Genomic DNA, 17,322 nt, shown 5'->3' on the forward strand with positions numbered 1-17,322 from the left:
AACAGAAAGAAGTTTCATACAATGCTTCTGTGTAGTTTATATTTGAACATATTCTTTTTTCCACTATTACCCTCTTAGCGCTACGAATGTCCAGTTGCATTTTCTACAGACAGAGTGTTTCAAAACTGCTCAATCAAAAGTATGGTTTAACTCTGTTAGCTGAATGCTCAGATCAGAAAGCAGTTTCACAGAATGCTTCTGTGTAGTTTATATTTGAATATATTCCTTTTTCCACTACTACGCTCTTAGCGCTCCAAATGTCCAGTTGCATTTTCAACAGAAAGAGTGTTCAGATCTGCTCAATCAAAAGTATGGTTTAACTCTGTTAGCTGAATGCACAGATCAGAAAGAAGTTTCACCGAATGGTTCTGTGTAGTTTATATTTGAAGACATTCCTTTTTCCACTATTACCCTCTTAGCGCTCCGAATCTCCACTTGCATTTTCTACAAAAAGAGTGTTTCATAACTGCTCAATCAAAAATAGGTTTTATCTCTGTTAACTGAATTTACAGATCAGAAATGAGTTTCACAGAATGCATCTGTGTAGTTTTTATTTGAAGATATTCTTTTTCCCAATGTAGGCCTCTTAGCCCTTAGCATGTCCAATTGCAGTTTCTACAGAAAGAGTGTTTCAGAACGGCTCAATCAAAAGTAAGGTTCAACTCTGTTAGTTGAATGCACAGAACAGAAGGAATTTTCACAGAATGCTACTGTGTAGTTTATATTTGAATATATTCCTTTTTCCACTATTACCCTCTTAGCGCTCCGAATGTCCACTTGCATTTTCTACAGAAAGAGTGTTCAGAACTGCGCAATCAAAATATGGGTTAACTCTGTTAGCTTAATGAACATATCAGAAATAAGTTTCACACAATGCTTCTGTGTAGTTTTTATTTGAAGATATTATTTTTCCCAATATAGGCCTCTTAGCGCTCAGAATGTCCAATTGCAGTTTCTACAGAAAGAGTTTTTCAGAAAGGCTCAATCAAAAGTAAGGTTCAACTCTGTTAGTTGAATGCACAGAACAGAAAGAAGTTTCATACAATGCTTCTGTGTAGTTTATATTTGAACATATTCTTTTTTCCACTATTACCCACTTAGCGCTACGAATGTCCAGTTGCATTTTCTACAGACAGAGTGTTTCAAAACTGCTCAATCATAAGTATGGTTTAACTCTGTTAGCTGAATGCTCAGATCAGAAAGAAGTTTCACAGAATGCTTCTGTGTAGTTTATATTTGAATATATTCCTTTTTCCACTACTACTCTCTTAGCGCTCCAAATGTCCAGTTGCATTTTCTACAGAAAGAGTGTTCAGATCTGCTCAATCAAAAGTATGGTTTAACTCTGTTAGCTGAATGCACAGATCAGAAAGAAGTTTCACCGAATGATTCTGTGTAGTTTATATTTGAAAACATTCCTTTTTCCACTATTACCCTCTTAGCGCTCCGAATCTCCACTTGCATTTTCTACAAAAAGAGTGTTTCATAACTGCTCAATCAAAAATATGTTTTATCTCTGTTAACTGAATTTACAGATCAGAAATAAGTTTCACAGAATGCATCTGTGTAGTTTTTATTTGAAGATATTCTTTTTCCCAATGTAGGCCTCTTAGCGCTTAGCATGTCCAATTGCAGTTTCTACAGAAAGAGTGTTTCAGAACGGCTCAATCAAAAGTAAGGTTCAACTCTGTTAGTTGAATGCACAGAACAGAAATAATTTTCACAGAATGCTACTGTGTAGTTTATATTTGAATATATTCCTTTTTCCACTATTACCCTCTTAGCGCTCCGAATGTCCACTTGCATTTTCTACAGAAAGAGTGTTCAGAACTGCGCAATCAAAAGTATGGTTTAACTCTGTTAGCTTAATGAACATATCAGAAATAAGTTTCACACAATGCTTCTGTGTAGTTTTTATTTGAAGATATTATTTTTCCCAATAGTGGCCTCTTAGCGCTCAGAATGTCCAATTGCAGTTTCTACAGAAAGAGTGTTTCAGAAAGGCTCAATCAAAAGTAAGGTTCAACTCTGTTAGTTGAATGCACAGAACAGAAAGAAGTTTCATACAATGCTTCTGTGTAGTTTATATTTGAACATATTCTTTTTTCCACTATTACCCACTTAGCGCTACGAATGTCCAGTTGCATTTTCTACAGACAGAGTGTTTCAAAACTGCTCAATCAAAAGTATGGTTTAACTCTGTTAGCTGAATGCTCAGATCAGAAAGAAGTTTCACAGAATGCTTCTGTTTAGTTTATATTTGAATATATTCCTTTTTCCACTACTACGCGCTTAGCGCTCCAAATGTCCAGTTGCATTTTCTACAGAAAGAGTGTTCAGATCTGCTCAATCAAAAGTATGGTTTAACTCTGTTAGCTGAATGCACAGATCAGAAAGAAGTTTCACCGAATTATTCTGTGTAGTTTATATTTGAAGACATTCCTTTTTCCACTATTACCCTCTTAGCGCTCCGAATCTCCACTTGCATTTTCTACAAAAAGAGTGTTTCATAACTGCTCAATCAAAAATATGTTTTATCTCTGTTAACTGAATTTACAGATCAGAAATATGTTTCACAGAATGCATCTGTGTAGTTTTTATTTGAAGATATTCTTTTTCCCATTGTAGGCCTCTTTGCGCTTAGCATGTCCAATTGCAGTTTCTACAGAAAGAGTGTTTCAGAACGGCTCAATCAAAAGTAAAGTTCAACTCTGTTAGTTGAATGCACAGAACAGAAAGAATTTTCACAGAATGCTACTGTGTAGTTTATATTTGAATATATTCCTTTTTCCACTATTACCCTCTTAGCGCTCCGAATGTCCACTTGCATTTTCTACAGAACGAGTGTTCAGAACTGCGCAATCAAAAGTATGGTTTAACTCTGTTAGCTTAATGAACATATCAGAAATAAGTTTCACACAATGCTTCTGTGTAGTTTTTATTTGAAGATATTATTTTTCCCAATATAGGCCTCTTAGCGCTCAGAATGTCCAATTGCACTTTCTACAGAAAGAGTGTTTCAGAAAGGCTCAATCAAATGTAAGGTTCAACTCTGTTAGTTGAATGCACAGAACAGAAAGAAGTTTCATACAATGCTTCTGAGTAGTTTATATTTGAACATATTATTTTTTCCACTATTACCCACTTAGCGCTACGAATGTCCAGTTGCATTTTCTACAGACAGAGTGTTTCAAAACTGCTCAATCAAAAGTATGGTTTAACTCTGTTAGCTGAATGCTCAGATCAGAAAGAATTTTCACAGAATGCTTCTGTGTAGTTTATATTTGAATATATTACTTTTTCCACTACTACTGTCTTAGCGCTCCAAATGTGCAGTTGCATTTTCTACAGAAAGAGAGTTCAGATCTGCTCAATCAAAAGTATGGTTTAACTCTGTTAGCTGAATGCACAGATCAGAAAGAAGTTTCACAGAATGATTCTGTGTAGTTTATATTTGGAGACATTCCTTTTTCCACTATTACCCTCTTAGCGCTCCGAATCTCCACTTGCATTTTCTACAGAAAGAGTGTTTCAGAACGGCTCAATCAAAACTAAGGTTCAACTCTTTTAGTTGAACAAACAGAACAGAAAGAAGTTTCACACAATTCTTCTGTGTAGTTTTTATTTGTAGACATTCTTTTTCCCAATATAGGCCTCTTAGCGCTCAGAATGTCCAATTGCAGTTTCTACAGAAAGAGTGTTTCAGAACGGCTCAATCAAAAGTAAGGTTCAACTCTGTTAGTTCAACGCACAGAACAGAAAGAATTTTCACAGAATGCTACTGTGTAGTTTATATTTGAATATATTCCTTTTTCCACTATTACCCTCTTAGCGCTCCGAATGTACACTTGCATTTTCTACAGAAAGAGTGTTCAGAACTGCGCAATCAAAAGTATGGTTTAACTCTGTTAGCTTAATGAACATATCAGAAATAAGTTTCACACAATGCTTCTGTGTAGTTTTTATTTGAAGATATTATTTTTCCCAATAGAGGCCTCTTAGCGCTCAGAATGTCCAATTGCAGTTTCTACAGAAAGAGTGTTTCAGAAAGGCTCCATCAAAAGTAAGGTTCAACTCTGTTAGTTGAATGCACAGAACAGAAAGAAGTTTCATACAATGCTTCTGTGTAGTTTATATTTGAACATATTCTTTTTTCCACTATTACCCACTTAGCGCTACGAATGTCCAGTTGCATTTTCTACAGACAGAGTGTTTCAAAACTGCTCAATCAAAAGTATGGTTTAACTCTGTTAGCTGAATGCTCAGATCAGAAAGAAGTTTCACAGAATGCTTCTGTGTAGTTTATATTTGAATATATTCCTTTTTCCACTACTACTCTCTTAGCGCTCCAAATGTCCAGTTGCATTTTGTACAGAAAGAGAGTTCAGATCTGCTCAATCAAAAGTATGGTTTAACTCTGTTAGCTGAATGCACAGATCAGAAAGATGTTTCACAGAATGATTCTGTGTAGTTTATATTTGGAGACATTCCTTTTTCCACTATTACCCTCTTAGCGCTCCGAAACTCCACTTGCATTTTCTACAGAAAGAGTGTTTCAGAACGGCTCAATCAAAACTAAGGTTCAACTCTTTTAGTTGAACAAACAGAACAGAAAGAAGTTTCACACAATTCTTCTGTGTAGTTTTTATTTGTAGACATTCTTTTTCCCAATATAGGCCTCTTAGCGCTCAGAATGTCCAATTGCAATTTCTACAGAAAGAGTGTTTCAGAACGACTCAATCAAAAGTAAGGTTCAACTCTGTTAGTTGAATGCACAGAACAGAAAGAAGTTTCATACAATGCTTCTGTGAAGTTTATATTTGAACATATTCTTTTTTCCACTATTACCCACTTAGCGCTACGAATGTCCAGTTGCATTTTCTACAGACAGAGTGTTTCAAAACTGCTCAATCAAAAGTATGGTTTAACTCTGTTAGCTGAATGCTCAGATCAGAAAAAAGTTTCACAGAATGCTTCTGTGTAGTTTATATTTGAATATATTCCTTTTTCCACTACTACGCGCTTAGCGCTCCAAATGTCCAGTTGCATTTTCTACAGAAAGAGTGTTCAGATCTGCTCAATCAAAAGTATGGTTTAACTCTGTTAGCTGAATGCACAGATCAGAAAGAAGTTTCACCGAATTATTCTGTGTAGTTTATATTTGAAGACATTCCTTTTTCCACTATTACCCTCTTAGCGCTCCGAATCTCCACTTGCATTTTCTACAAAAGGAGTGTTTCATAACTGCTCAATCAAAAATATGTTTTATCTCTGTTAACTGAATTTACAGATCAGAAATATGTTTCACAGAATGCATCTGTGTAGTTTTTATTTGAAGATATTCTTTTTCCCATTGTAGGCCTCTTTGCGCTTAGCATGTCCAATTGCAGTTTCTACAGAAAGACTGTTTCAGAACGGCTCAATCAAAAGTAAGGTTCAACTCTGTTAGTTGAATGCACAGAAAAGAAAGAATTTTCACAGAATGCTACTGTGTAGTTTATATTTGAATATATTCCTTTTTCCACTATTACCCTCTTAGCGCTCCGAATGTCCACTTGCATTTTCTACAGAACGAGTGTTCAGAACTGCGCAATCAAAAGTATGGTTTAACTCTGTTAGCTTAATGAACATATCAGAAATAAGTTTCACACAATGCTTCTGTGTAGTTTTTATTTGAAGATATTATTTTTCCCAATATAGGCCTCTTAGCGCTCAGAATGTCCAATTGCACTTTCTACAGAAAGAGTGTTTCAGAAAGGCTCAATCAAATGTAAGGTTCAACTCTGTTAGTTGAATGCACAGAACAGAAAGAAGTTTCATACAATGCTTCTGTGTAGTTTATATTTGAACATATTGTTTTTTCCACTATTACCCACTTAGCGCTACGAATGTCCAGTTGCATTTTCTACAGACAGAGTGTTTCAAAACTGCTCAATCAAAAGTATGGTTTAACTCTGTTAGCTGAATGCTCAGATCAGAAAGAATTTTCACAGAATGCTTCTGTGTAGTTTATATTTGAATATATTACTTTTTCCACTACTACTCTCTTAGCGCTCCAAATGTCCAGTTGCATTTTCTACAGAAAGAGAGTTCAGATCTGCTCAATCAAAAGTATGGTTTAACTCTGTTAGCTGAATGCACAGATCAGAAAGAAGTTTCACAGAATTATTCTGTGTAGTTTATATTTGGAGACATTCCTTTTTCCACTATTACCCTCTTAGCGCTCTGAATCTCCACTTGCATTTTCTACAGAAAGAGTGTTTCAGAACGGCTCAATCAAAACTAAGGTTTAACTCTTTTAGTTGAACAAACAGAACAGAAAGAAGTTTCACACAATTCTTCTGTGTAGTTTTTATTTGTAGACATTCTTTTTCCCAATATAGGCCTCTTAGCGCTCAGAATGTCCAATTGCAGTTTCTACAGAAAGAGTGTTTCAGAACGGCTCAATCAAAAGTAAGGTTCAACTCTGTTAGTTGAATGCACAGAACAGAAAGTAGTTTCATACAATGCTTCTGTGTAGTTTATATTTGAACATATTCTTTTTTCCACTATTACCCACTTAGCGCTACGAATGTACAGTTGCATTTTCTACAGTCAGAGTGTTTCAAAACTGCTCAATCAAAAGTATGGTTTAACTCTGTTAGCTGAATGCTCAGATCAGAAAAAAGTTTCACAGAATGCTTCTGTGTAGTTTATATTGAATATATTCCTTTTTCCACAACTACGCTCTTAGCGCTCCAAATGTCCAGTTGCATTTTCTACAGAAAGAGTGTTGAGATCTGCTCAATCAAAAGTATGGTTTAACTCTGTTAGCTGAATGCACAGATCAGAAAGAAGTTTCACCGAATTATTCTGTGTAGTTTATATTTGAAGACATTCCTTTTTCCACTATTACCCTCTTAGCGCTCCGAATCTCCACTTGCATTTTCTACAAAAAGAGTGTTTCATAACTGCTCAATCAAAAATAGGTTTTATCTCTGTTAACTGAATTTACAGATCAGAAATGAGTTTCACAGAATGCATCTGTGTAGTTTTTATTTGAAGATATTCTTTTTCCCAATGTAGGCCTCTTAGCCCTTAGCATGTCCAATTGCAGTTTCTACAGAAAGAGTGTTTCAGAACGGCTCAATCAAAAGTAAGGTTCAACTCTGTTAGTTGAATGCACAGAACAGAAGGAATTTTCACAGAATGCTACTGTGTAGTTTATATTTGAATATATTCCTTTTTCCACTATTACCCTCTTAGCGCTCCGAATGTCCACTTGCATTTTCTACAGAAAGAGTGTTCAGAACTGCGCAATCAAAATATGGGTTAACTCTGTTAGCTTAATGAACATATCAGAAATAAGTTTCACACAATGCTTCTGTGTAGTTTTTATTTGAAGATATTATTTTTCCCAATATAGGCCTCTTAGCGCTCAGAATGTCCAATTGCAGTTTCTACAGAAAGAGTTTTTCAGAAAGGCTCAATCAAAAGTAAGGTTCAACTCTGTTAGTTGAATGCACAGAACAGAAAGAAGTTTCATACAATGCTTCTGTGTAGTTTATATTTGAACATATTCTTTTTTCCACTATTACCCACTTAGCGCTACGAATGTCCAGTTGCATTTTCTACAGACAGAGTGTTTCAAAACTGCTCAATCATAAGTATGGTTTAACTCTGTTAGCTGAATGCTCAGATCAGAAAGAAGTTTCACAGAATGCTTCTGTGTAGTTTATATTTGAATATATTCCTTTTTCCACTACTACTCTCTTAGCGCTCCAAATGTCCAGTTGCATTTTCTACAGAAAGAGTGTTCAGATCTGCTCAATCAAAAGTATGGTTTAACTCTGTTAGCTGAATGCACAGATCAGAAAGAAGTTTCACCGAATGATTCTGTGTAGTTTATATTTGAAAACATTCCTTTTTCCACTATTACCCTCTTAGCGCTCCGAATCTCCACTTGCATTTTCTACAAAAAGAGTGTTTCATAACTGCTCAATCAAAAATATGTTTTATCTCTGTTAACTGAATTTACAGATCAGAAATAAGTTTCACAGAATGCATCTGTGTAGTTTTTATTTGAAGATATTCTTTTTCCCAATGTAGGCCTCTTAGCGCTTAGCATGTCCAATTGCAGTTTCTACAGAAAGAGTGTTTCAGAACGGCTCAATAAAAAGTAAGGTTCAACTCTGTTAGTTGAATGCACAGAACAGAAATAATTTTCACAGAATGCTACTGTGTAGTTTATATTTGAATATATTCCTTTTTCCACTATTACCCTCTTAGCGCTCCGAATGTCCACTTGCATTTTCTACAGAAAGAGTGTTCAGAACTGCGCAATCAAAAGTATGGTTTAACTCAGTTAGCTTAATGAACATATCAGAAATAAGTTTCACACAATGCTTCTGTGTAGTTTTTATTTGAAGATATTATTTTTCCCAATAGTGGCCTCTTAGCGCTCAGAATGTCCAATTGCAGTTTCTACAGAAAGAGTGTTTCAGAAAGGCTCAATCAAAAGTAAGGTTCAACTCTGTTAGTTGAATGCACAGAACAGAAAGAAGTTTCATACAATGCTTCTGTGTAGTTTATATTTGAACATATTCTTTTTTCCACTATTACCCACTTAGCGCTACGAATGTCCAGTTGCATTTTCTACAGACAGAGTGTTTCAAAACTGCTCAATCAAAAGTATGGTTTAACTCTGTTAGCTGAATGCTCAGATCAGAAAGAAGTTTCACAGAATGCTTCTGTTTAGTTTATATTTGAATATATTCCTTTTTCCACTACTACGCGCTTAGCGCTCCAAATGTCCAGTTGCATTTTCTACAGAAAGAGTGTTCAGATCTGCTCAATCAAAAGTATGGTTTAACTCTGTTAGCTGAATGCACAGATCAGAAAGAAGTTTCACCGAATTATTCTGTGTAGTTTATATTTGAAGACATTCCTTTTTCCACTATTTCCCTCTTAGCGCTCCGAATCTCCACTTGCATTTTCTACAAAAAGAGTGTTTCATAACTGCTCAATCAAAAATATGTTTTATCTCTGTTAACTGAATTTACAGATCAGAAATATGTTTCACAGAATGCATCTGTGTAGTTTTTATTTGAAGATATTCTTTTTCCCATTGTAGGCCTCTTTGCGCTTAGCATGTCCAATTGCAGTTTCTACAGAAAGAGTGTTTCAGAACGGCTCAATCAAAAGTAAAGTTCAACTCTGTTAGTTGAATGCACAGAACAGAAAGAATTTTCACAGAATGCTACTGTGTAGTTTATATTTGAATATATTCCTTTTTCCACTATTACCCTCTTAGCGCTCCGAATGTCCACTTGCATTTTCTACAGAACGAGTGTTCAGAACTGCGCAATCAAAAGTATGGTTTAACTCTGTTAGCTTAATGAACATATCAGAAATAAGTTTCACACAATGCTTCTGTGTAGTTTTTATTTGAAGATATTATTTTTCCCAATATAGGCCTCTTAGCGCTCAGAATGTCCAATTGCACTTTCTACAGAAAGAGTGTTTCAGAAAGGCTCAATCAAATGTAAGGTTCAACTCTGTTAGTTGAATGCACAGAACAGAAAGAAGTTTCATACAATGCTTCTGAGTAGTTTATATTTGAACATATTATTTTTTCCACTATTACCCACTTAGCGCTACGAATGTCCAGTTGCATTTTCTACAGACAGAGTGTTTCAAAACTGCTCAATCAAAAGTATGGTTTAACTCTGTTAGCTGAATGCTCAGATCAGAAAGAATTTTCACAGAATGCTTCTGTGTAGTTTATATTTGAATATATTACTTTTTCCACTACTACTGTCTTAGCGCTCCAAATGTCCAGTTGCATTTTCTACAGAAAGAGAGTTCAGATCTGCTCAATCAAAAGTATGGTTTAACTCTGTTAGCTGAATGCACAGATCAGAAAGAAGTTTCACAGAATGATTCTGTGTAGTTTATATTTGGAGACATTCCTTTTTCCACTATTACCCTCTTAGCGCTCCGAATCTCCACTTGCATTTTCTACAGAAAGAGTGTTTCAGAACGGCTCAATCAAAACTAAGGTTCAACTCTTTTAGTTGAACAAACAGAACAGAAAGAAGTTTCACACAATTCTTCTGTGTAGTTTTTATTTGTAGACATTCTTTTTCCCAATATAGGCCTCTTAGCGCTCAGAATGTCCAATTGCAGTTTCTACAGAAAGAGTGTTTCAGAACGGCTCAATCAAAAGTAAGGTTCAACTCTGTTAGTTCAACGCACAGAACAGAAAGAATTTTCACAGAATGCTACTGTGTAGTTTATATTTGAATATATTCCTTTTTCCACTATTACCCTCTTAGCGCTCCGAATGTACACTTGCATTTTCTACAGAAAGAGTGTTCAGAACTGCGCAATCAAAAGTATGGTTTAACTCTGTTAGCTTAATGAACATATCAGAAATAAGTTTCACACAATGCTTCTGTGTAGTTTTTATTTGAAGATATTATTTTTCCCAATAGAGGCCTCTTAGCGCTCAGAATGTCCAATTGCAGTTTCTACAGAAAGAGTGTTTCAGAAAGGCTCCATCAAAAGTAAGGTTCAACTCTGTTAGTTGAATGCACAGAACAGAAAGAAGTTTCATACAATGCTTCTGTGTAGTTTATATTTGAACATATTCTTTTTTCCACTATTACCCACTTAGCGCTACGAATGTCCAGTTGCATTTTCTACAGACAGAGTGTTTCAAAACTGCTCAATCAAAAGTATGGTTTAACTCTGTTAGCTGAATGCTCAGATCAGAAAGAAGTTTCACAGAATGCTTCTGTGTAGTTTATATTTGAATATATTCCTTTTTCCACTACTACTCTCTTAGCGCTCCAAATGTCCAGTTGCATTTTGTACAGAAAGAGAGTTCAGATCTGCTCAATCAAAAGTATGGTTTAACTCTGTTAGCTGAATGCACAGATCAGAAAGATGTTTCACAGAATGATTCTGTGTAGTTTATATTTGGAGACATTCCTTTTTCCACTATTACCCTCTTAGCGCTCCGAAACTCCACTTGCATTTTCTACAGAAAGAGTGTTTCAGAACGGCTCAATCAAAACTAAGGTTCAACTCTTTTAGTTGAACAAACAGAACAGAAAGAAGTTTCACACAATTCTTCTGTGTAGTTTTTATTTGTAGACATTCTTTTTCCCAATATAGGCCTCTTAGCGCTCAGAATGTCCAATTGCAATTTCTACAGAAAGAGTGTTTCAGAACGACTCAATCAAAAGTAAGGTTCAACTCTGTTAGTTGAATGCACAGAACAGAAAGAAGTTTCATACAATGCTTCTGTGAAGTTTATATTTGAACATATTCTTTTTTCCACTATTACCCACTTAGCGCTACGAATGTCCAGTTACATTTTCTACAGACAGAGTGTTTCAAAACTGCTCAATCAAAAGTATGGTTTAACTCTGTTAGCTGAATGCTCAGATCAGAAAAAAGTTTCACAGAATGCTTCTGTGTAGTTTATATTTGAATATATTCCTTTTTCCACTACTACGCGCTTAGCGCTCCAAATGTCCAGTTGCATTTTCTACAGAAAGAGTGTTCAGATCTGCTCAATCAAAAGTATGGTTTAACTCTGTTAGCTGAATGCACAGATCAGAAAGAAGTTTCACCGAATTATTCTGTGTAGTTTATATTTGAAGACATTCCTTTTTCCACTATTTCCCTCTTAGCGCTCCGAATCTCCACTTGCATTTTCTACAAAAAGAGTGTTTCATAACTGCTCAATCAAAAATATGTTTTATCTCTGTTAACTGAATTTACAGATCAGAAATATGTTTCACAGAATGCATCTGTGTAGTTTTTATTTGAAGATATTCTTTTTCCCATTGTAGGCCTCTTTGCGCTTAGCATGTCCAATTGCAGTTTCTACAGAAAGAGTGTTTCAGAACGGCTCAATCAAAAGTAAAGTTCAACTCTGTTAGTTGAATGCACAGAACAGAAAGAATTTTCACAGAATGCTACTGTGTAGTTTATATTTGAATATATTCCTTTTTCCACTATTACCCTCTTAGCGCTCCGAATGTCCACTTGCATTTTCTACAGAACGAGTGTTCAGAACTGCGCAATCAAAAGTATGGTTTAACTCTGTTAGCTTAATGAACATATCAGAAATAAGTTTCACACAATGCTTCTGTGTAGTTTTTATTTGAAGATATTATTTTTCCCAATATAGGCCTCTTAGCGCTCAGAATGTCCAATTGCACTTTCTACAGAAAGAGTGTTTCAGAAAGGCTCAATCAAATGTAAGGTTCAACTCTGTTAGTTGAATGCACAGAACAGAAAGAAGTTTCATACAATGCTTCTGAGTAGTTTATATTTGAACATATTATTTTTTCCACTATTACCCACTTAGCGCTACGAATGTCCAGTTGCATTTTCTACAGACAGAGTGTTTCAAAACTGCTCAATCAAAAGTATGGTTTAACTCTGTTAGCTGAATGCTCAGATCAGAAAGAATTTTCACAGAATGCTTCTGTGTAGTTTATATTTGAATATATTACTTTTTCCACTACTACTGTCTTAGCGCTCCAAATGTCCAGTTGCATTTTCTACAGAAAGAGAGTTCAGATCTGCTCAATCAAAAGTATGGTTTAACTCTGTTAGCTGAATGCACAGATCAGAAAGAAGTTTCACAGAATGATTCTGTGTAGTTTATATTTGGAGACATTCCTTTTTCCACTATTACCCTCTTAGCGCTCCGAATCTCCACTTGCATTTTCTACAGAAAGAGTGTTTCAGAACGGCTCAATCAAAACTAAGGTTCAACTCTTTTAGTTGAACAAACAGAACAGAAAGAAGTTTCACACAATTCTTCTGTGTAGTTTTTATTTGTAGACATTCTTTTTCCCAATATAGGCCTCTTAGCGCTCAGAATGTCCAATTGCAGTTTCTACAGAAAGAGTGTTTCAGAACGGCTCAATCAAAAGTAAGGTTCAACTCTGTTAGTTCAACGCACAGAACAGAAAGAATTTTCACAGAATGCTACTGTGTAGTTTATATTTGAATATATTCCTTTTTCCACTATTACCCTCTTAGCGCTCCGAATGTACACTTGCATTTTCTACAGAAAGAGTGTTCAGAACTGCGCAATCAAAAGTATGGTTTAACTCTGTTAGCTTAATGAACATATCAGAAATAAGTTTCACACAATGCTTCTGTGTAGTTTTTATTTGAAGATATTATTTTTCCCAATAGAGGCCTCTTAGCGCTCAGAATGTCCAATTGCAGTTTCTACAGAAAGAGTGTTTCAGAAAGGCTCCATCAAAAGTAAGGTTCAACTCTGTTAGTTGAATGCACAGAACAGAAAGAAGTTTCATACAATGCTTCTGTGTAGTTTATATTTGAACATATTCTTTTTTCCACTATTACCCACTTAGCGCTACGAATGTCCAGTTGCATTTTCTACAGACAGAGTGTTTCAAAACTGCTCAATCAAAAGTATGGTTTAACTCTGTTAGCTGAATGCTCAGATCAGAAAGAAGTTTCACAGAATGCTTCTGTGTAGTTTATATTTGAATATATTCCTTTTTCCACTACTACTCTCTTAGCGCTCCAAATGTCCAGTTGCATTTTGTACAGAAAGAGAGTTCAGATCTGCTCAATCAAAAGTATGGTTTAACTCTGTTAGCTGAATGCACAGATCAGAAAGATGTTTCACAGAATGATTCTGTGTAGTTTATATTTGGAGACATTCCTTTTTCCACTATTACCCTCTTAGCGCTCCGAAACTCCACTTGCATTTTCTACAGAAAGAGTGTTTCAGAACGGCTCAATCAAAACTAAGGTTCAACTCTTTTAGTTGAACAAACAGAACAGAAAGAAGTTTCACACAATTCTTCTGTGTAGTTTTTATTTGTAGACATTCTTTTTCCCAATATAGGCCTCTTAGCGCTCAGAATGTCCAATTGCAATTTCTACAGAAAGAGTGTTTCAGAACGACTCAATCAAAAGTAAGGTTCAACTCTGTTAGTTGAATGCACAGAACAGAAAGAAGTTTCATACAATGCTTCTGTGAAGTTTATATTTGAACATATTCTTTTTTCCACTATTACCCACTTAGCGCTACGAATGTCCAGTTACATTTTCTACAGACAGAGTGTTTCAAAACTGCTCAATCAAAAGTATGGTTTAACTCTGTTAGCTGAATGCTCAGATCAGAAAAAAGTTTCACAGAATGCTTCTGTGTAGTTTATATTTGAATATATTCCTTTTTCCACTACTACGCGCTTAGCGCTCCAAATGTCCAGTTGCATTTTCTACAGAAAGAGTGTTCAGATCTGCTCAATCAAAAGTATGGTTTAACTCTGTTAGCTGAATGCACAGATCAGAAAGAAGTTTCACCGAATTATTCTGTGTAGTTTATATTTGAAGACATTCCTTTTTCCACTATTTCCCTCTTAGCGCTCCGAATCTCCACTTGCATTTTCTACAAAAAGAGTGTTTCATAACTGCTCAATCAAAAATATGTTTTATCTCTGTTAACTGAATTTACAGATCAGAAATATGTTTCACAGAATGCATCTGTGTAGTTTTTATTTGAAGATATTCTTTTTCCCATTGTAGGCCTCTTTGCGCTTAGCATGTCCAATTGCAGTTTCTACAGAAAGAGTGTTTCAGAACGGCTCAATCAAAAGTAAAGTTCAACTCTGTTAGTTGAATGCACAGAACAGAAAGAATTTTCACAGAATGCTACTGTGTAGTTTATATTTGAATATATTCCTTTTTCCACTATTACCCTCTTAGCGCTCCGAATGTCCACTTGCATTTTCTACAGAACGAGTGTTCAGAACTGCGCAATCAAAAGTATGGTTTAACTCTGTTAGCTTAATGAACATATCAGAAATAAGTTTCACACAATGCTTCTGTGTAGTTTTTATTTGAAGATATTATTTTTCCCAATATAGGCCTCTTAGCGCTCAGAATGTCCAATTGCACTTTCTACAGAAAGAGTGTTTCAGAAAGGCTCAATCAAATGTAAGGTTCAACTCTGTTAGTTGAATGCACAGAACAGAAAGAAGTTTCATACAATGCTTCTGAGTAGTTTATATTTGAACATATTATTTTTTCCACTATTACCCACTTAGCGCTACGAATGTCCAGTTGCATTTTCTACAGACAGAGTGTTTCAAAACTGCTCAATCAAAAGTATGGTTTAACTCTGTTAGCTGAATGCTCAGATCAGAAAGAATTTTCACAGAATGCTTCTGTGTAGTTTATATTTGAATATATTACTTTTTCCACTACTACTGTCTTAGCGCTCCAAATGTCCAGTTGCATTTTCTACAGAAAGAGAGTTCAGATCTGCTCAATCAAAAGTATGGTTTAACTCTGTTAGCTGAATGCACAGATCAGAAAGAAGTTTCACAGAATGATTCTGTGTAGTTTATATTTGGAGACATTCCTTTTTCCACTATTACCCTCTTAGCGCTCCGAATCTCCACTTGCATTTTCTACAGAAAGAGTGTTTCAGAACGGCTCAATCAAAACTAAGGTTCAACTCTTTTAGTTGAACAAACAGAACAGAAAGAAGTTTCACACAATTCTTCTGTGTAGTTTTTATTTGTAGACATTCTTTTTCCCAATATAGGCCTCTTAGCGCTCAGAATGTCCAATTGCAGTTTCTACAGAAAGAGTGTTTCAGAACGGCTCAATCAAAAGTAAGGTTCAACTCTGTTAGTTCAACGCACAGAACAGAAAGAATTTTCACAGAATGCTACTGTGTAGTTTATATTTGAATATATTCCTTTTTCCACTATTACCCTCTTAGCGCTCCGAATGTACACTTGCATTTTCTACAGAAAGAGTGTTCAGAACTGCGCAATCAAAAGTATGGTTTAACTCTGTTAGCTTAATGAACATATCAGAAATAAGTTTCACACAATGCTTCTGTGTAGTTTTTATTTGAAGATATTATTTTTCCCAATAGAGGCCTCTTAGCGCTCAGAATGTCCAATTGCAGTTTCTACAGAAAGAGTGTTTCAGAAAGGCTCCATCAAAAGTAAGGTTCAACTCTGTTAGTTGAATGCACAGAACAGAAAGAAGTTTCATACAATGCTTCTGTGTAGTTTATATTTGAACATATTCTTTTTTCCACTATTACCCACTTAGCGCTACGAATGTCCAGTTGCATTTTCTACAGACAGAGTGTTTCAAAACTGCTCAATCAAAAGTATGGTTTAACTCTGTTAGCTGAATGCTCAGATCAGAAAGAAGTTTCACAGAATGCTTCTGTGTAGTTTATATTTGAATATATTCCTTTTTCCACTACTACTCTCTTAGCGCTCCAAATGTCCAGTTGCATTTTGTACAGAAAGAGAGTTCAGATCTGCTCAATCAAAAGTATGGTTTAACTCTGTTAGCTGAATGCACAGATCAGAAAGATGTTTCACAGAATGATTCTGTGTAGTTTATATTTGGAGACATTCCTTTTTCCACTATTACCCTCTTAGCGCTCCGAAACTCCACTTGCATTTTCTACAGAAAGAGTGTTTCAGAACGGCTCAATCAAAACTAAGGTTCAACTCTTTTAGTTGAACAAACAGAACAGAAAGAAGTTTCACACAATTCTTCTGTGTAGTTTTTATTTGTAGACATTCTTTTTCCCAATATAGGCCTCTTAGCGCTCAGAATGTCCAATTGCAATTTCTACAGAAAGAGTGTTTCAGAACGACTCAATCAAAAGTAAGGTTCAACTCTGTTAGTTGAATGCACAGAACAGAAAGAAGTTTCATACAATGCTTCTGTGAAGTTTATATTTGAACATATTCTTTTTTCCACTATTACCCACTTAGCGCTACGAATGTCCAGTTACATTTTCTACAGACAGAGTGTTTCAAAACTGCTCAATCAAAAGTATGGTTTAACTCTGTTAGCTGAATGCTCAGATCAGAAAAAAGTTTCACAGAATGCTTCTGTGTTGTTTATATTTGAATATATTCCTTTTTCCACTACTACGCGCTTAGCGCTCCAAATGTCCAGTTGCATTTTCTACAGAAAGAGTGTTCAGATCTGCTCAATCAAAAGTATGGTTTAACTCTGTTAGCTGAATGCACAGATCAGAAAGAAGTTTCACCGAATTATTCTGTGTAGTTTATATTTGAAGACATTCCTTTTTCCACTATTACCCTCTTAGCGCTCCGAATCTCCACTTGCATTTTCTACAAAAAGAGTGTTTCATAACTGCTCAATCAAAAATATGTTTTATCTCTGTTAACTGAATTTACAGATCAGAAATATGTTTCACAGAATGCATCTGTGTAGTTTTTATTTGAAGATATTCTTTTTCCCATTGTAGGCCTCTTTGCGCTTAGC

The sequence above is a fragment of the Symphalangus syndactylus genome, chromosome 20, assembly GCF_028878055.3.
Source record: "Symphalangus syndactylus isolate Jambi chromosome 20, NHGRI_mSymSyn1-v2.1_pri, whole genome shotgun sequence".
Lineage (NCBI taxonomy): Eukaryota > Metazoa > Chordata > Mammalia > Primates > Hylobatidae > Symphalangus > Symphalangus syndactylus.